The sequence below is a fragment of the Psittacula echo genome, assembly GCF_963264785.1.
Source record: "Psittacula echo genome assembly, chromosome: 1".
NCBI classification, from domain to species: domain Eukaryota; kingdom Metazoa; phylum Chordata; class Aves; order Psittaciformes; family Psittacidae; genus Psittacula; species Psittacula echo.
This window is the reverse complement of record NC_137735.1, coordinates 79,021,290-79,034,446: the sequence shown is the minus strand read 5'-3', so window position 1 is coordinate 79,034,446 and position 13,157 is coordinate 79,021,290.

Sequence of the window (13,157 nt, the reverse complement as noted above, 5' to 3'; positions counted from 1 at the left end):
AGGCTTTTCTCAGTGATGTCCAGTGATAGGGCAAGGGGTAATGGGTGTAAACTGGAGCATAAGAGGTTCCATGTGAACATCAGGAAAAACTTCTTTACTGTGAGAGTGACAGAGCACTGGAACAGGTTGCCCAGGGGGGTTGTGGAGTCTCCTACATTGGAGATATTCAAGGCCCGGCTGGACAAGTTCCTGTGTGATGTACTCTAGGTTACCCTGCTTTTGCAGGGGGGTTGGACTAGATGATCTTTTGAGGTCCCTTCCAACCCTTGGGATTCTGTGATTCTGTGATCCTGTGAGGAAGCAGACACCAGACCACATAAAATGAATGCTGATTTCAGCCAGCCTGGGGTTTAGCATGTAGAAGCCAAAAGCTTTTACCAACAACTTGTTAAAATTCATCTATGAAAACTCCTTTCAGTCAGCACTAAAAATCCTATTTCCATGAAAAATTGTTACTTTTAATTTCAGAAGATGAAAGGTAAAACAGGCAAACAGATAGGGATCCCATGATATCCCATTGCTGTATTTTGACAATTACTAAGACACACTTGAGTATCCTTATGTTGCACCTGCATTTTTTTCACAAAATCCTTCACTGGATATTTTAAGCCCCACCTTTCTCACCTGTCCCCCACACCACTCACTAGACATGCACACATGAAGCTTAATTGTGTTTCTGCTTCCTTTTTCAGAATGATTTTTTTTTTTTGGTATGAATTCAAACTGCCTTAATATTAAGGAAATTTTTCCTATTAAGGAAGATATTGCTGTTGTTATGGTCCCAGGGATTTCGTTTAGCCTGTTGTGTTTTCCTACAATATGTTGAAAACCTGTGCCTGGCTTCACGTGCATATTTGAAAGCCTCAAAAGACCTCAGGAATCCTCCCTGCTGCCTGACCTGGCCCCAGTGCCACCATGTGTACCATAGGTAACAGCAGTATCCAGCCCCATAGAGCTAGATCTTAATTGTTTTTCCCCATTTTGTTTCTGTGTAGTTATCAATTTATACTGGATTTTATAGTTTCATAAATAATTGTCTGTAGGATAACTAGATGCAGTTACATCCATTCTTTCAGTGTTCACGTCTTACATTTCCCACAGTACATTTTACGGTATTCTGCTGGTAATAAATGTCATTAGATGGTAGGTTAGCTTTAGTCTTCAGTTCTAAATTTCCGTTATTTTTAGTTATTCCTGCTTTCAAAAGAAGTGCATTGTACTGAAACACACTATTAGAAGACTTTTTCTGCTGGATGTATAGGCAAATTGTATAAGCCTTTTGTCTAGGCAATCTAAAACCTATTTTGAACATACAATGAGAAGTATTTACCAAGTAAAGTTTTTTTCAAACTGGAGACCCCATTCCTGGCCCTATTAGTTATATAGAAGAATGAACTAGCACACAGCAAGTGGGTGTAACACTGTTGCCAGAGAAAGAAGTGAAAGCACAGTCTTTTTGGTGGTTCATTACTATTTTTAACTTTAATTTCCTTTATAATTATTTCCTTTCCTGGATTCATAAATCTGCAGTAGCCTGTTATGTAAATCTCATCTATTTCCATGTTTACAAATTATTCTGGCTTAGATTCTCTGTTCTTTGCACTTTGAAAATTCCCACAGACTTGATGTTTGAGTGTATAAAGACATTTGCAGGATATCACCCCATGTTTAATACTAGTTCAGTACAATAAGCCCTTTGTAATGCCAAATACCCACCTACATTTATTTTAACCTCCTCTAGCATTTTTGTTGGAGAAGCTACTTTTCACTTGCTGTCTCAATGACTACTATATAGTAGGATAATACCGAGACTCGGGAGGAGGAAGGGAGTTTTTCTTTTCATTAGTTGTTCATTTTTGGGGTAAAGAAAAAACAGTGAATTCCTCATGAACATTTATAATATGTATTTTAAGGGGTAATACAATTGTGCAGCTGAGGGAATAATCACACTTATATGCAGTTTTTAGGAGAATTATTTAGAGAATAATAAATCAAGAAGAAAGAAAGAAAAAAAAAGAGAGAAAGAGGAAAAAATCAAACGTGTACTGGAAGGAGAAAAAAGGTAGTTAAAGGCAATAATTGTGGCATAAAAAAATCAGGCCAAAAGCTGTCAAAATTGTATTCATGGAAAATCATTTAGCACAGGAGACAGTGATAATTGACTGCAACAAATTATTGTGTAACTTAGCTATGTTCAGCACCTGAAATGCTCATGCCCTATGTGACCAAGGGCTTTGGATGTTGCGTAAGAGGTCCTGTAACACATCACACATCTATAATGTTGTCTGTTTCCAGTGTTTTGGGGTTAGTTGCTTGTGCAGTATTGCTACAAGATCACAGAGGTGACCAGTCTCAGCTACAGCAGTGCCTGGTCCTATGTGTGGGTGAAGCAACTGCTCTACAGGCATTTTCCAGGTCTTCTGAGAGTCTTCCAGGATAAATGGGAAAAATATAGGTAAAGCATTGACAAAACTGTACAGATAATATGTTAATTCACTGTGGATACTTCCACATTTAAAGGCTATCTTGTCGTATTGGAAAGGTACTGTGTCTTACCTTCAGAGCTTACAACATTTAAGGATGAGCAAAGTGACTTTCAAAACATCACTAAAGTAACAAGTGGCAGGAGAAATAGAAGACGAAGCACTTCAAGAGACGCTTCATTCAGGGAATTAATCAATGAGGAGTCAGGACTGGCCATAGAGCTCTGACTCATGAAGAGCTCCCAAGCTGTCACCCCAGAGACTGACACAGGGGAATTACATTGAGAGAGCAGAGCAGCACGTGCAAGCACTGTTCTTGGTGAAATTCCTAACAGCTTTGACCATGACATTCATGAAGACCAGATGAAATACTGATACATTTGCAGTGTAATCATTGCAGATCCTTCTTAGCCTGGGTATCACACAGAGCAATACAAATAAATGTATTTTTGTTGGTGATAAAATATTATGAATACTGGCAAATAGTAACTCTTAGCAATAATGTGATTGTCATTGCTAATATGTAGATCACAACCTTGGAGACATACGATTTTGATTATTTTACTTAATCAATACTTCGCGAATTCTGTTTGCAAGCAGTAAGTAATTTGTAAACAAGCAATTTAGCACATTTGCGTTTGTTAAACTGTGCAGCTTCCCTGCTCATACTGACGACACTGTTCTGTTTGCCACTGTGCAAGACTGAGTTGGGGTTTGTCTTTAAAAAAATCAGCTCTCTTCATTATTTTTTTTTTTCCCATGTGTAGCTGGAAGATGATAGCTTAACATTTTCTGTTTGCACACTGTGTCCTTTCCATCTACCTGAAGGTCCTAAACCATCCTTGAAAGCAGTTAAACACCAGCAAGCATCCTTGAACTAAGGGTGAAAGTCATTTAAACTGTCAGTGTTAAAAAGACAAAACTGTTAACCATTTCTGTGCTGTTTCATAAGCTGTTACCTCAAATGCTGGATGCTTTTTATGGCAGTGGTGAAAATGGCTTTACCCATGTATGTTATGACGGCAGATTCAGCTTGGCGTGAAGGGAAACATCTGTCACCACAAGCTCATTCTGTAGCACTGAAAGGACATAAAACAAACTTCAACTGAAAACCTGCTGAAATTATCTGAGAGAGCAAAAGACAGCACAGCTGATCTGCTTGAATTGGGCTCTGTCCAGCAGTTCCAGCATTCCCACATTTTGAAGTCTCTGAGCCTGGTGGGGCAGGAACAGTGCCCGAGTTCTGGTTCAAGGCAGATGACAGGGAAGTGCTGCCCATCTTCTTGCAGAAGGAATTGCACAATTTTCCTTTCAGCCTGTGGTTAGCCTGCTGCCTGGGCTCAACATGTGCACAGGAAAGATGGGTATTTGTCTACAGACTTATACCCTTCTCTCCTCCCCATATTGGCCAGAAAGCTTTCTTTTAAGCAAGGAAAGAGTCAGTAACACTTCGGAAAGTGTTACTTGAAGTACCTTTTCAGAACAGCTGTGTGGTTTTTTCCCAAGCAGCATGCAGAATATTTTCTGAACCTGGCACAGCGTCAAGATGGACAGTTTGTAAAGGGAGCAGGGTCTCCAAGTTGTTTTCTTTCACCTGTGTTTAGGCCTTCCTCTTTCTCAAGCATTGCTCAGAAACGTTTGTGAGTTTTTATGAACACATCTACCTGGCCGTGCATAGAAGTAAATGATACTGTTCTTCCCAGAGGTATTTTTTATGTGCTTTAGATGACATTGCACAATGGCAAATGTAACATCAGCATGACAGACATTAACACATTTTCCAAAAAATGCCCAATAGTTAGCTAAAGAAATGCAACCTTTTAATATTTTGTGAGTTACTAAAACAAACTGAAGCTTTTCAGAAAATACCAGATTTACCATGACTTAAAAATTGGTAGAAAACTGTTCAAAAGTCTACAGATTTATTTCCCAATTGCTGTATGTTTCTTTGGTGAGTTCCTGAAGCAAACTTCCCTTAGAGACGCTAACAGAGGACAAGATGTGACATGAGGTTTTAGGGAACACTGCAGGTTGGGTTGGTTTTTTTTTCCTCTTTGAAATGTGTACAGAGTTATTTATATTTGTTGTTATTGTTATTAATAACAAGGGACAGGGAAGGAGAGAAACAGAAAATCAAGCTACTTTGAAAACTGTTGTAAGTATTCACTGTGCAGTATTAACAGCTCTACTCTTACCAAATTTTACAAGTATAACTTCAAATTCCTTAGACACTGGGCTTCTGCTATTCCTTTGTATTCCTTTGTGTTTGACCATGATAGGATTGCTTTTGCATGCTCAGCAAAAGTAACTGCTTACTCTAACACTAGCACTTCCACAAAAAAGCAAACCTACTCTCTTTTGGTCTACTGCATTGTAGATGCCAACTTAGTATTTCAATCTAGAACTATATTTTTGTCAGTCCAGAGTCCGCTCTTGCTGGCGAGGAGAAGCCCTGTTGCAGCTCCTCATGCAAGAGTCCCCAAGATATATTTCTCTTTAGTCACTGTCACCCACAGACACATCCTCTGAAAGCAAGTAATAGCCCAACAGTGATGCAGCAGACTGCTGAGCAGGGAGCACCATTCAAGCATCAAATTCCTAGAGTTGCCACTCTTTTTAATCAGCTCTTTTTAATCAGCTCTTTTTATAATTTGCACTGGTTTCAGAGAAAAATACCCCAATTTCCTTCCCCAAAAGGCTGTGCCTGGTACGTAGTTGGTATGAGCACACACATGCACTGCAGCACTTGACCTCACAGTTGAGACCTAATCACCTCAAACAGATGAACATCCAGCTTCTTGGCCACTTCCTGATCTTCTCTAACAGTCAACTTGGCCTCAGCCCAGCCCTGACTCTGTGACATGAGGAGAGCGAGAAGCAGCTGTGCTTCCAAACAGGGTAGAAAACCGCACAAGGGTGGAACATTACTTTAGAACAAAGCTCCTGTGGTTTAGAGCAATAATTAGTTCTTCAGGTATTTCTTTCTGGAAAAGTCGTTTTCTTTCTGTCTGGTTAAGACACTTATCTGAGAGTTGAAATTTAGAAGCATCATGCTTACTTTCAAGTATGAGAAGGAGGTAATAAAGGCTGATAACATCTGTAGGTAACAGCAAAATTCAGTACACTCGGGCTACTGTTGGGGTATTGGGGGTGTGGGAGGGTATTTGGGGTGTCTGCTTTGTCTATGTTTTAGACCCAGGCAAGAGAGTCCGTTCCTCTGTGTGCTGGTTTGTTTTTCTTGCCTGAACTGCAGTCTTGTGTATTTCAAACTCGGAAAGTAGAAAGCTCCAGCAAGTACTTCTAAAGATTATCACGTATTCTTCTGCATTCTGAGTTGGACCTGTAAGAAACACAGGTAAGAAAGTATCAGAAATTCTCTGAGCTGTGAAAGCCCCTCCTGAGTCCTCCTGGCTCAGTTCCAGTAACAAAGTGACTATCACAACCTTCTGCTCAGCTAACAGCTTCCTGATGACCTTATAACAACTTTGTCAATGCCTTCCTGTTACTCAGTTCCCGTAAAAGAAAAAGACATGCAATATTGAATTAAACGTGCACGCTTCTTTTTCCTTTGCATGTGCCTTGCTAAATGACATACTCAGACAAATATTTTGCATAATTTCATTGACTGTTTCAGTAAGAGCTTTCATAATCCCAGTATTGATAGATCTACATTGCCTCAAATGTCAGCTTTGTGCTTTTCAAACATTTAAGATGCTGCTTCTGTAGAGTGTCTGGCTTTATCCAGACTGATAAGGAGTCTTCATAGCAACTATTATTGATTCCAGCCTGCCATAGGTAGCCACTGGCAGCAACATTTGGTGACCGTCAGATGATCCATGTAGAAGGTCTCTCCAGTTTGACAGCAGCTGCTGTCTGCAGCAGTCACATGCCTACAGTTCAGCCAGGGAGCAGACTACATGAGCTCTCCTCATCCCCTTCAGTGTAAAATCAGTCGAGTTACTACAAGCAGCCATGGCAGCAGTTCCAACTAGATGGGCTTACTTCTGTGACGCTGTTGAGGAGCACTCTGGTGATTTGTTCCACTAGTCAAACTGCTGGGGTAATTTCTGGAAGATAAGTAACAAGCAGTTGTAGATAGCAATGTCTTAAGCCACCACCACCTTTCCAGCAATGATTGTCGGATCACAGCTTTCATATAGGAAATGCTTAAATTACTGTTGGGATTTAAACCCCAGTATCATCCACTCAGGAGTACATGTTATCATCATAGTGCATCAGCATTTTCCAGAGCCTTCTCTACATAAATATTCCTAAAGGTAAGTAGTTTAAAGGGGAAAAGGTTTGTGCAAATACCTTAAGTAGTAAAGGACTCATTGTCACTAACATTATTGATAGCACCTATTGCAGATTCTAATGCAAAAGCATTATGTTTAAGTTGAAGAATGACACTAGAATCCTTACTTGTATGCTTAACTCCTATCACCTCAATTTCTCCTGCAAAACTGTGACTTCTCAGCAGATATAATAAGAACTAGCCAAAGTTCCATAACTGAAAGTTCATAATAAATTTGCATTATTTCCTGCAGTATCAGTAGGTAAACAGATCAGCTGACATTATTGTGCTTCCAAACAGCATGTGACTCTCAGATACTACTATCTAGAAACGAGCTCTCCCACCAGAGTACTTACATACCATGTCTAAACGTGACAGCAATGCAACACAGAGACCAGATGGTTTAACTGGCAGAATTTGCTTTCTTTCCATTTTAATGGTTTGTAAATTCTTCTCATAGCTTTTCCTGCATTTCCCAGTGCCACACACACCTCCAGCCCACAAGGCACAGCAGCCAGCAGAGACACAGGTGTTTGCAGGGCCTTGGAGCTCAGCTTGCAACAGTGGACAATGGCAGCTTGGGTGCTATGGAGAGGGGTCTTTCTGCTAGCAGAAACTCACTGCTTTGGGGTGTATGGCTAGCTCCAGGAAAGCTTTTTATCATCCGTTCAGGAATGGCATATCTTCTTTATTATAGTAATAGTTTTACCTACAACGGAACTTTGGTAGTTTTCCTACCATCTGTAGCATTTTTTCCTTCTAACCTGCCCTGCTCTTCCTGACTACATCCTGTAGGTTTGTCTTATTTTCCCTGCAGCCTATGAGAGAAAAGCACATGCAGAGTCTCTCATTTGCTGTACCCCAGAATTTCTGAATTTGATAGCTTTTTAAAATATTGATGTTAATTACTGCAAGTTCAGAGCAAATATAATCTACAGTGACAGAGAAGAAAAACATTTTCCACCTTTTTAGACTTCTCATAAGTTAATTACCAGTTTAAATTTAAAAACAGAAGAAGTAGGCCAAATCATTTATTGTTCTTATTGAACCACATACAAAGACTGAATTTTATTATGATACAAAAGGAAAGAATTTGTCATCATTAACTGTAATGTTTTCGGGAAGGAGGTTAGATAGGAGACTTAGCATCATTACAGGTTTTTATCTAAAGATTTCCTGCCTCAAGTAATTGTTCTGAAGAAGTAAACACAGAGGGATTATGTCATTAATTCTCTTTAATGAAGTTCCATGCTTAGTGTTGTTTTGTAGGCTCATTTGAAGAATTGTAACAAAATCTCCAGGTTTTTATTTATGTACTCATTTTGCAGATTCTTTGCAAAACTGCAACCGAATAATGTATTTCCTGTTCACTGTATTGCTACTAGTTTAGTTATTTGAAATCAAATAAGGCAGCTAGTTATGTGATTCCTTTTCATGTTTACCAGTGGCAATCTCAAGAAACTAACATGGATACACAAGCATGGTTACAAATATGCTGGGGGGTTTTATTTTAATTAAAACATGAATTTCCAAGCATAAGCATCTGGTCCACTGACAGGTATATCTGTACAGTTGTTACACTGTGTAGTCTATACAAACTTTTTGCAACAGATCAGCTACTCAAACACTGTCAGTATCTGTTGCTGAGTTATTCTAAATACTCCTCCTGTTCTTTGTTTTTAAATGTTATTCCCATTGGAAATAACATCTTCCATTCTGCAGGAAGCAGAATTAAAGCAAAGAGAAAGTGTGTTTATTGCAGGTAAACATGCACAAGCACACATTTGTGCATACAACTGCACAGGTGAGCACTACTTCGAAGACTTACAGCAGCATTATATTAAGAATATTAAAGAGTTCTTATCAGAAAAGTCCATTGTCAAGCATCTCTAATTCTACTGAACTGCTAACATAGCTCTTGTGTAAGGTAACAGGGCTTTTTGCTGTGAGAATTTCGTTTTTCTGATTCCCATAGTAGACCACAGGAAAAATGTTGCTGTTTGGTATTAAAAAAAAATAAATAAAATCAAGATATCTTCTTTGGAAAGTCCTGGTTATCTCTCTGTTCTGTGGCCTAAAGGTTTAAAATCCTCCAGGAATTATTCTTTGTGTTGTAGATGTGCCTTCTGCTTTTCATACAGCAACTGAGCTAAATTTCAGTGAGCTTGAAGGTTCCACACAGATGGTAGCTAAAGGCACATTACTAGCTGGCAGGGTTATGCGCCGTCACCCCAGAGTACCTGAACAACCTTCATCTGCCCCCAAGACTGCCCATGGCAGCCCTGCACTCCCTCACTTCAAGCCTTGTAGCAGGGGTCCCAGAAAACACTCCAATTTACAGCCTGAACTCTTCCCTGCTTCACGGGATAGAAAACAGTGTAAAGCTTCCTGATGAAAAGATGGATCACAGTATATGCACACGAAAGAACTGAACTGCTGCTAGGCTGGTAGACTCAGAGATTCATTTGGCAGTTCCTGACTTGGCAGTCTGCACTTGCTCTTCTGAGGGTTAATTCACATTTTGCACACAGCCGTGCTTTTTTTTTTATTGGCTTCCAGTTGTTTGAAATACTGCAGTAAAATAACAAAGACTGCTTCCTTCAACATTTGGAATATGTGTATGTTCAACTTTTATGAGAGATTATAAAGAAATTTCAGTAGGTACTCTTCCTATCAGCAAATCTGACAAACAGAACTTCTATCTTTGTCTTTTCATCTGGTAGTAGAACATTCTAATTTTAAATGCAATTTTAAAGAGTTTTCCCAAAGAGATTTCTCCTCAGATCTCTTAGTAAGATGTTTCCCATGGGAACTTCTTATCGGTTCTTGTATGGCAGGCATGGTCTCTTAGAAATTAATTTTAAATATATTTTCCTGAATGGAGCTGCATTTTAGCAGCTATTGGTGAAAGAAATATGCTGCCAATAATGAATTGTCTGATAATAGAATTTGGGATGTTCACAGCTGGAGAAAATCACAAACACCAGGAGGCACGCATTGCTGATGTCCTTAGAACCTGTCTGCCCCAACCAGCTACACTCCAGTAAGATCTCTGAAAGACAAGACCATTTCACGAAGTTCTTTCTGTACTTGCAAAGGCTCATTCTGTTGAAAAGGGGGTCCCTTACAAGGCAGACTAAGTAACATGAGAATTTCAGGATTAGCATCTGTATTTTCTGCCGTGTTTTTTGTTCTTGTGGTATTAATACTTCATAAGATTGTCTGACAGCCTCTATCAGCTTCCCCTTGCGATGTGAGTACCTTGCAAAGTATTTCATTCTTCATTTTGTAATTTAGTGTTCAGTACATTTGTTTGGTTTTGGGATGTTCAGCCCCTAGTCAATATATTGTATGTGCTTCATTTCCTACTTTCAGTGAAGGACCTGATCCTCTAACAGAGTTTTGACCCTTCTAAATCTGCAAAGCATTGTAAGGCTTGTCTTTACTGACTTAATTATGTCATTACTTCTCACCTGTAACTCTCAGCAAGGTTTAGAAGCATGGAAAGTGAAGGGAAATAATCTGCCATTTGCTTTCTCATTGCATTCTCAGTAGCACTGAGTGGCATTGCTGTTAGGGAATCTGTAAAGCCAGTGGTATTTCAAATGCTCCAATCTTCTTCAAAATTTTCATTGAATGCTTTTTTTTTTTTTTTTTTTTTGCATATGCAGAAAACTGGGTAAAATTTGGTGAAGAAAATAAAATTATGACTATTTTTATAACTCGGGAAAATACCCGTTTCACCTATTCGCATGAAAAAAATAATGCATGTTCTTTCTATAAATCAGCACAAAGGATATTCTTCCTAGAAACTTATACATGCCTTAGGGGAATAACAGCAGAGAATTATTTTCTTTACCATTCTTTTTCATCAGATTCTGCAAGAAATATAAGGGGTCAAACACTGCAACACATGGAAACTGATGTCTTCAGGAGACCCCTGATCCCGCTGCACCAGAAGAAGCAGTGGTGTCAAAGCTGAGGGGGAAGCCTGAAGTCACAGCATCCAAACGGGTGCTGGTGTGGAAGGGGGAGGCAGTGACTGCTCCCTCTGCCATTTCTTCTCCTACTCCCAAAAACCCGTACAGCACCCGCTCCACTCCATTAGCAACGACATCACAGAATAGACTTCAAGTGAGGCTGGTAAAAGAAGCTGTATAGCAATGGCTTCATTGTTCCTCCCTTGTGGAGACTGTAAGACACTGCCCCAGTTTACCTTGCCTGCTTCTTTGTTCCCAAAAGCACATTAGAAATGAGGGAGCATTTGTTCTGTGTCTGTTTCTTTCTGAATAATGAGCAGTCCTTCCTATTATCTGATTAGTGCTTGCTACTATACACATTCATTAAAAATAAAAAATAAAAAAAAAAGGAAAATAATTATTTTATTAACTATAAGAGGAAAATAATTGTACAGTGCTGAACACCTCAGACAACACAGCTGCTTGACTGTATGGTTTGGGACAACTACTCCTGACTGTTACAGCTGTGGGCATGTGGACTATAGTAATGATGGTTCTGAGCAAGATAAAAACCATTGCTTGTGCAGTTTCTTGGGATTCTGTTTGCAGAAGCCAAAATGCTACAGGTCCTTGTTCTCTGAGGTAAGACTCCTTTGGAAAATTACATACTCTGTTTGAGGTGTTCTGTTAATAGCATCCAAGCATGCAGGTAGGATGTAGCTCTCCTCCCACGAAGCAGAAATACATGAACGATTAATAAAGGTCTCAAATTCAGGGGATTATTCTGCCTGTGACTTAAGCCTGAGAAGGATCATTATCACCAGCCAGCAGAGGATCTATAAATAGCCCATGGAGCTGAGTTTAAAGCATTAGTTTAGCCTCTTGGTAGAAATTCAGTGCATTGTCTAAATGTGGTTAGAGGCAAACATTATCTTAAAACAACTTACAATTTTACTTTACACTGGCAAGGAAATAAGCATTTCTTAGTGTCAGGATGACTGACACTATTTCAGTTTGTCACTATGACTTGTGACAGAAGGGAAGAAAGAATGAGGCAAAGCTGCAATTCCCAACAAGCACTTTTTCTCAGAAATGGGGAGGAGTGGATATGCTAATTCTGAAAAGCCTGACTAATAGTTCTGGAAATTGATTCAGTTTACCCCTTTACAGGCAGTTAAAAAAGAAGCAGCAGTCGTAAAAGCATGGTGACCAGTTTATTCTCCATGGCATCAAGAACAGAACAATAATTAATCTATTTTATTTATAGCAATGGAAAAACCCATCTTACATATTAGGAATAACTTTCTAATTACATTTTAGAAGTAAAATAGGCTATTTGCAGAATTTGTGGAATCTGTATTGCTGGACAGGCCTAAGAGCAGGGTTTACAAATATCTGTGAGAATTACTTGACTTGATACTAGAGAATGGAATTAAGGCCTGTAGTTATACCCAGTCTTAGATTTCTACAGTTTCTGAGATGTCTATTCTAGCAAAGTAGATCTTCATCTAAATGTGATATCCTATAATCAAGCCCAGCTACACTATATTGTTACCTTAAATTGGTCATTGAATAGTTTCCTATGTAAGGAAGTTGAATGCATAATTAGTAAGTTTTGTACACTAGTAATGGATGTATATTAATGTATATTTTTCACAACCTGATTAAGAAACTTATCACATGTGGACAGCCTACTGACCTCAGTGTCTAAAATGGCAGAAAGGAAAATACATTTAAAAGGTAGCTAGCACTGAGTGAACTGTACACACTCAGTATTTTATAATCTGAAAGACCAGTTGTATTTACTGTTATACAAAAATGTATACCCTGAAGTGTTCCCTGGAATAGAGCAGTGGCTGTTAATACAGCAGTAAGATGGCTAATCCGAATTGAAGGCAAATGGAGCTAGGCAATGGCTCAAATATATTTTCCTTAGCCGTGAATTAGTGAACGAGAAATGAATCTTTTGATTATTTGAGATCAGCTCTCGCACAGAATGTTCTAATTTCCTTATCCCCAGCCTTTCCATGTTAAATGTAGGACAAAGTTATTTTTTATCCTTGAAAATAAATGGAAATAATTTCTTACATGGAGGTAAATATCTATGCATATTTTATATCAACTAATATTTTTTGCTTTTTGCCAATGTTTTCCTTAAAAGCTCATAAAACTAACGTGTTTGTTCTACTAAAAAGAAAAGCCCTTGAGACCTTGTATTCCCTGTCTGTGCAGAACTGCACAGATGAGGGCAAGCTTCTCATAAATCCCTGCAACCTGAAAGCTGTAATAAACCCTAAATTTAACTATGTTTGGGAAGACAGGAAGGGTTTGAAAGTATATGCAGCATCAAGGGATGTAACTCTGTTTACCTACATGGTCCCAAGAAACACATTCAGAAAGCAGAAGGCATCAGGTCACACA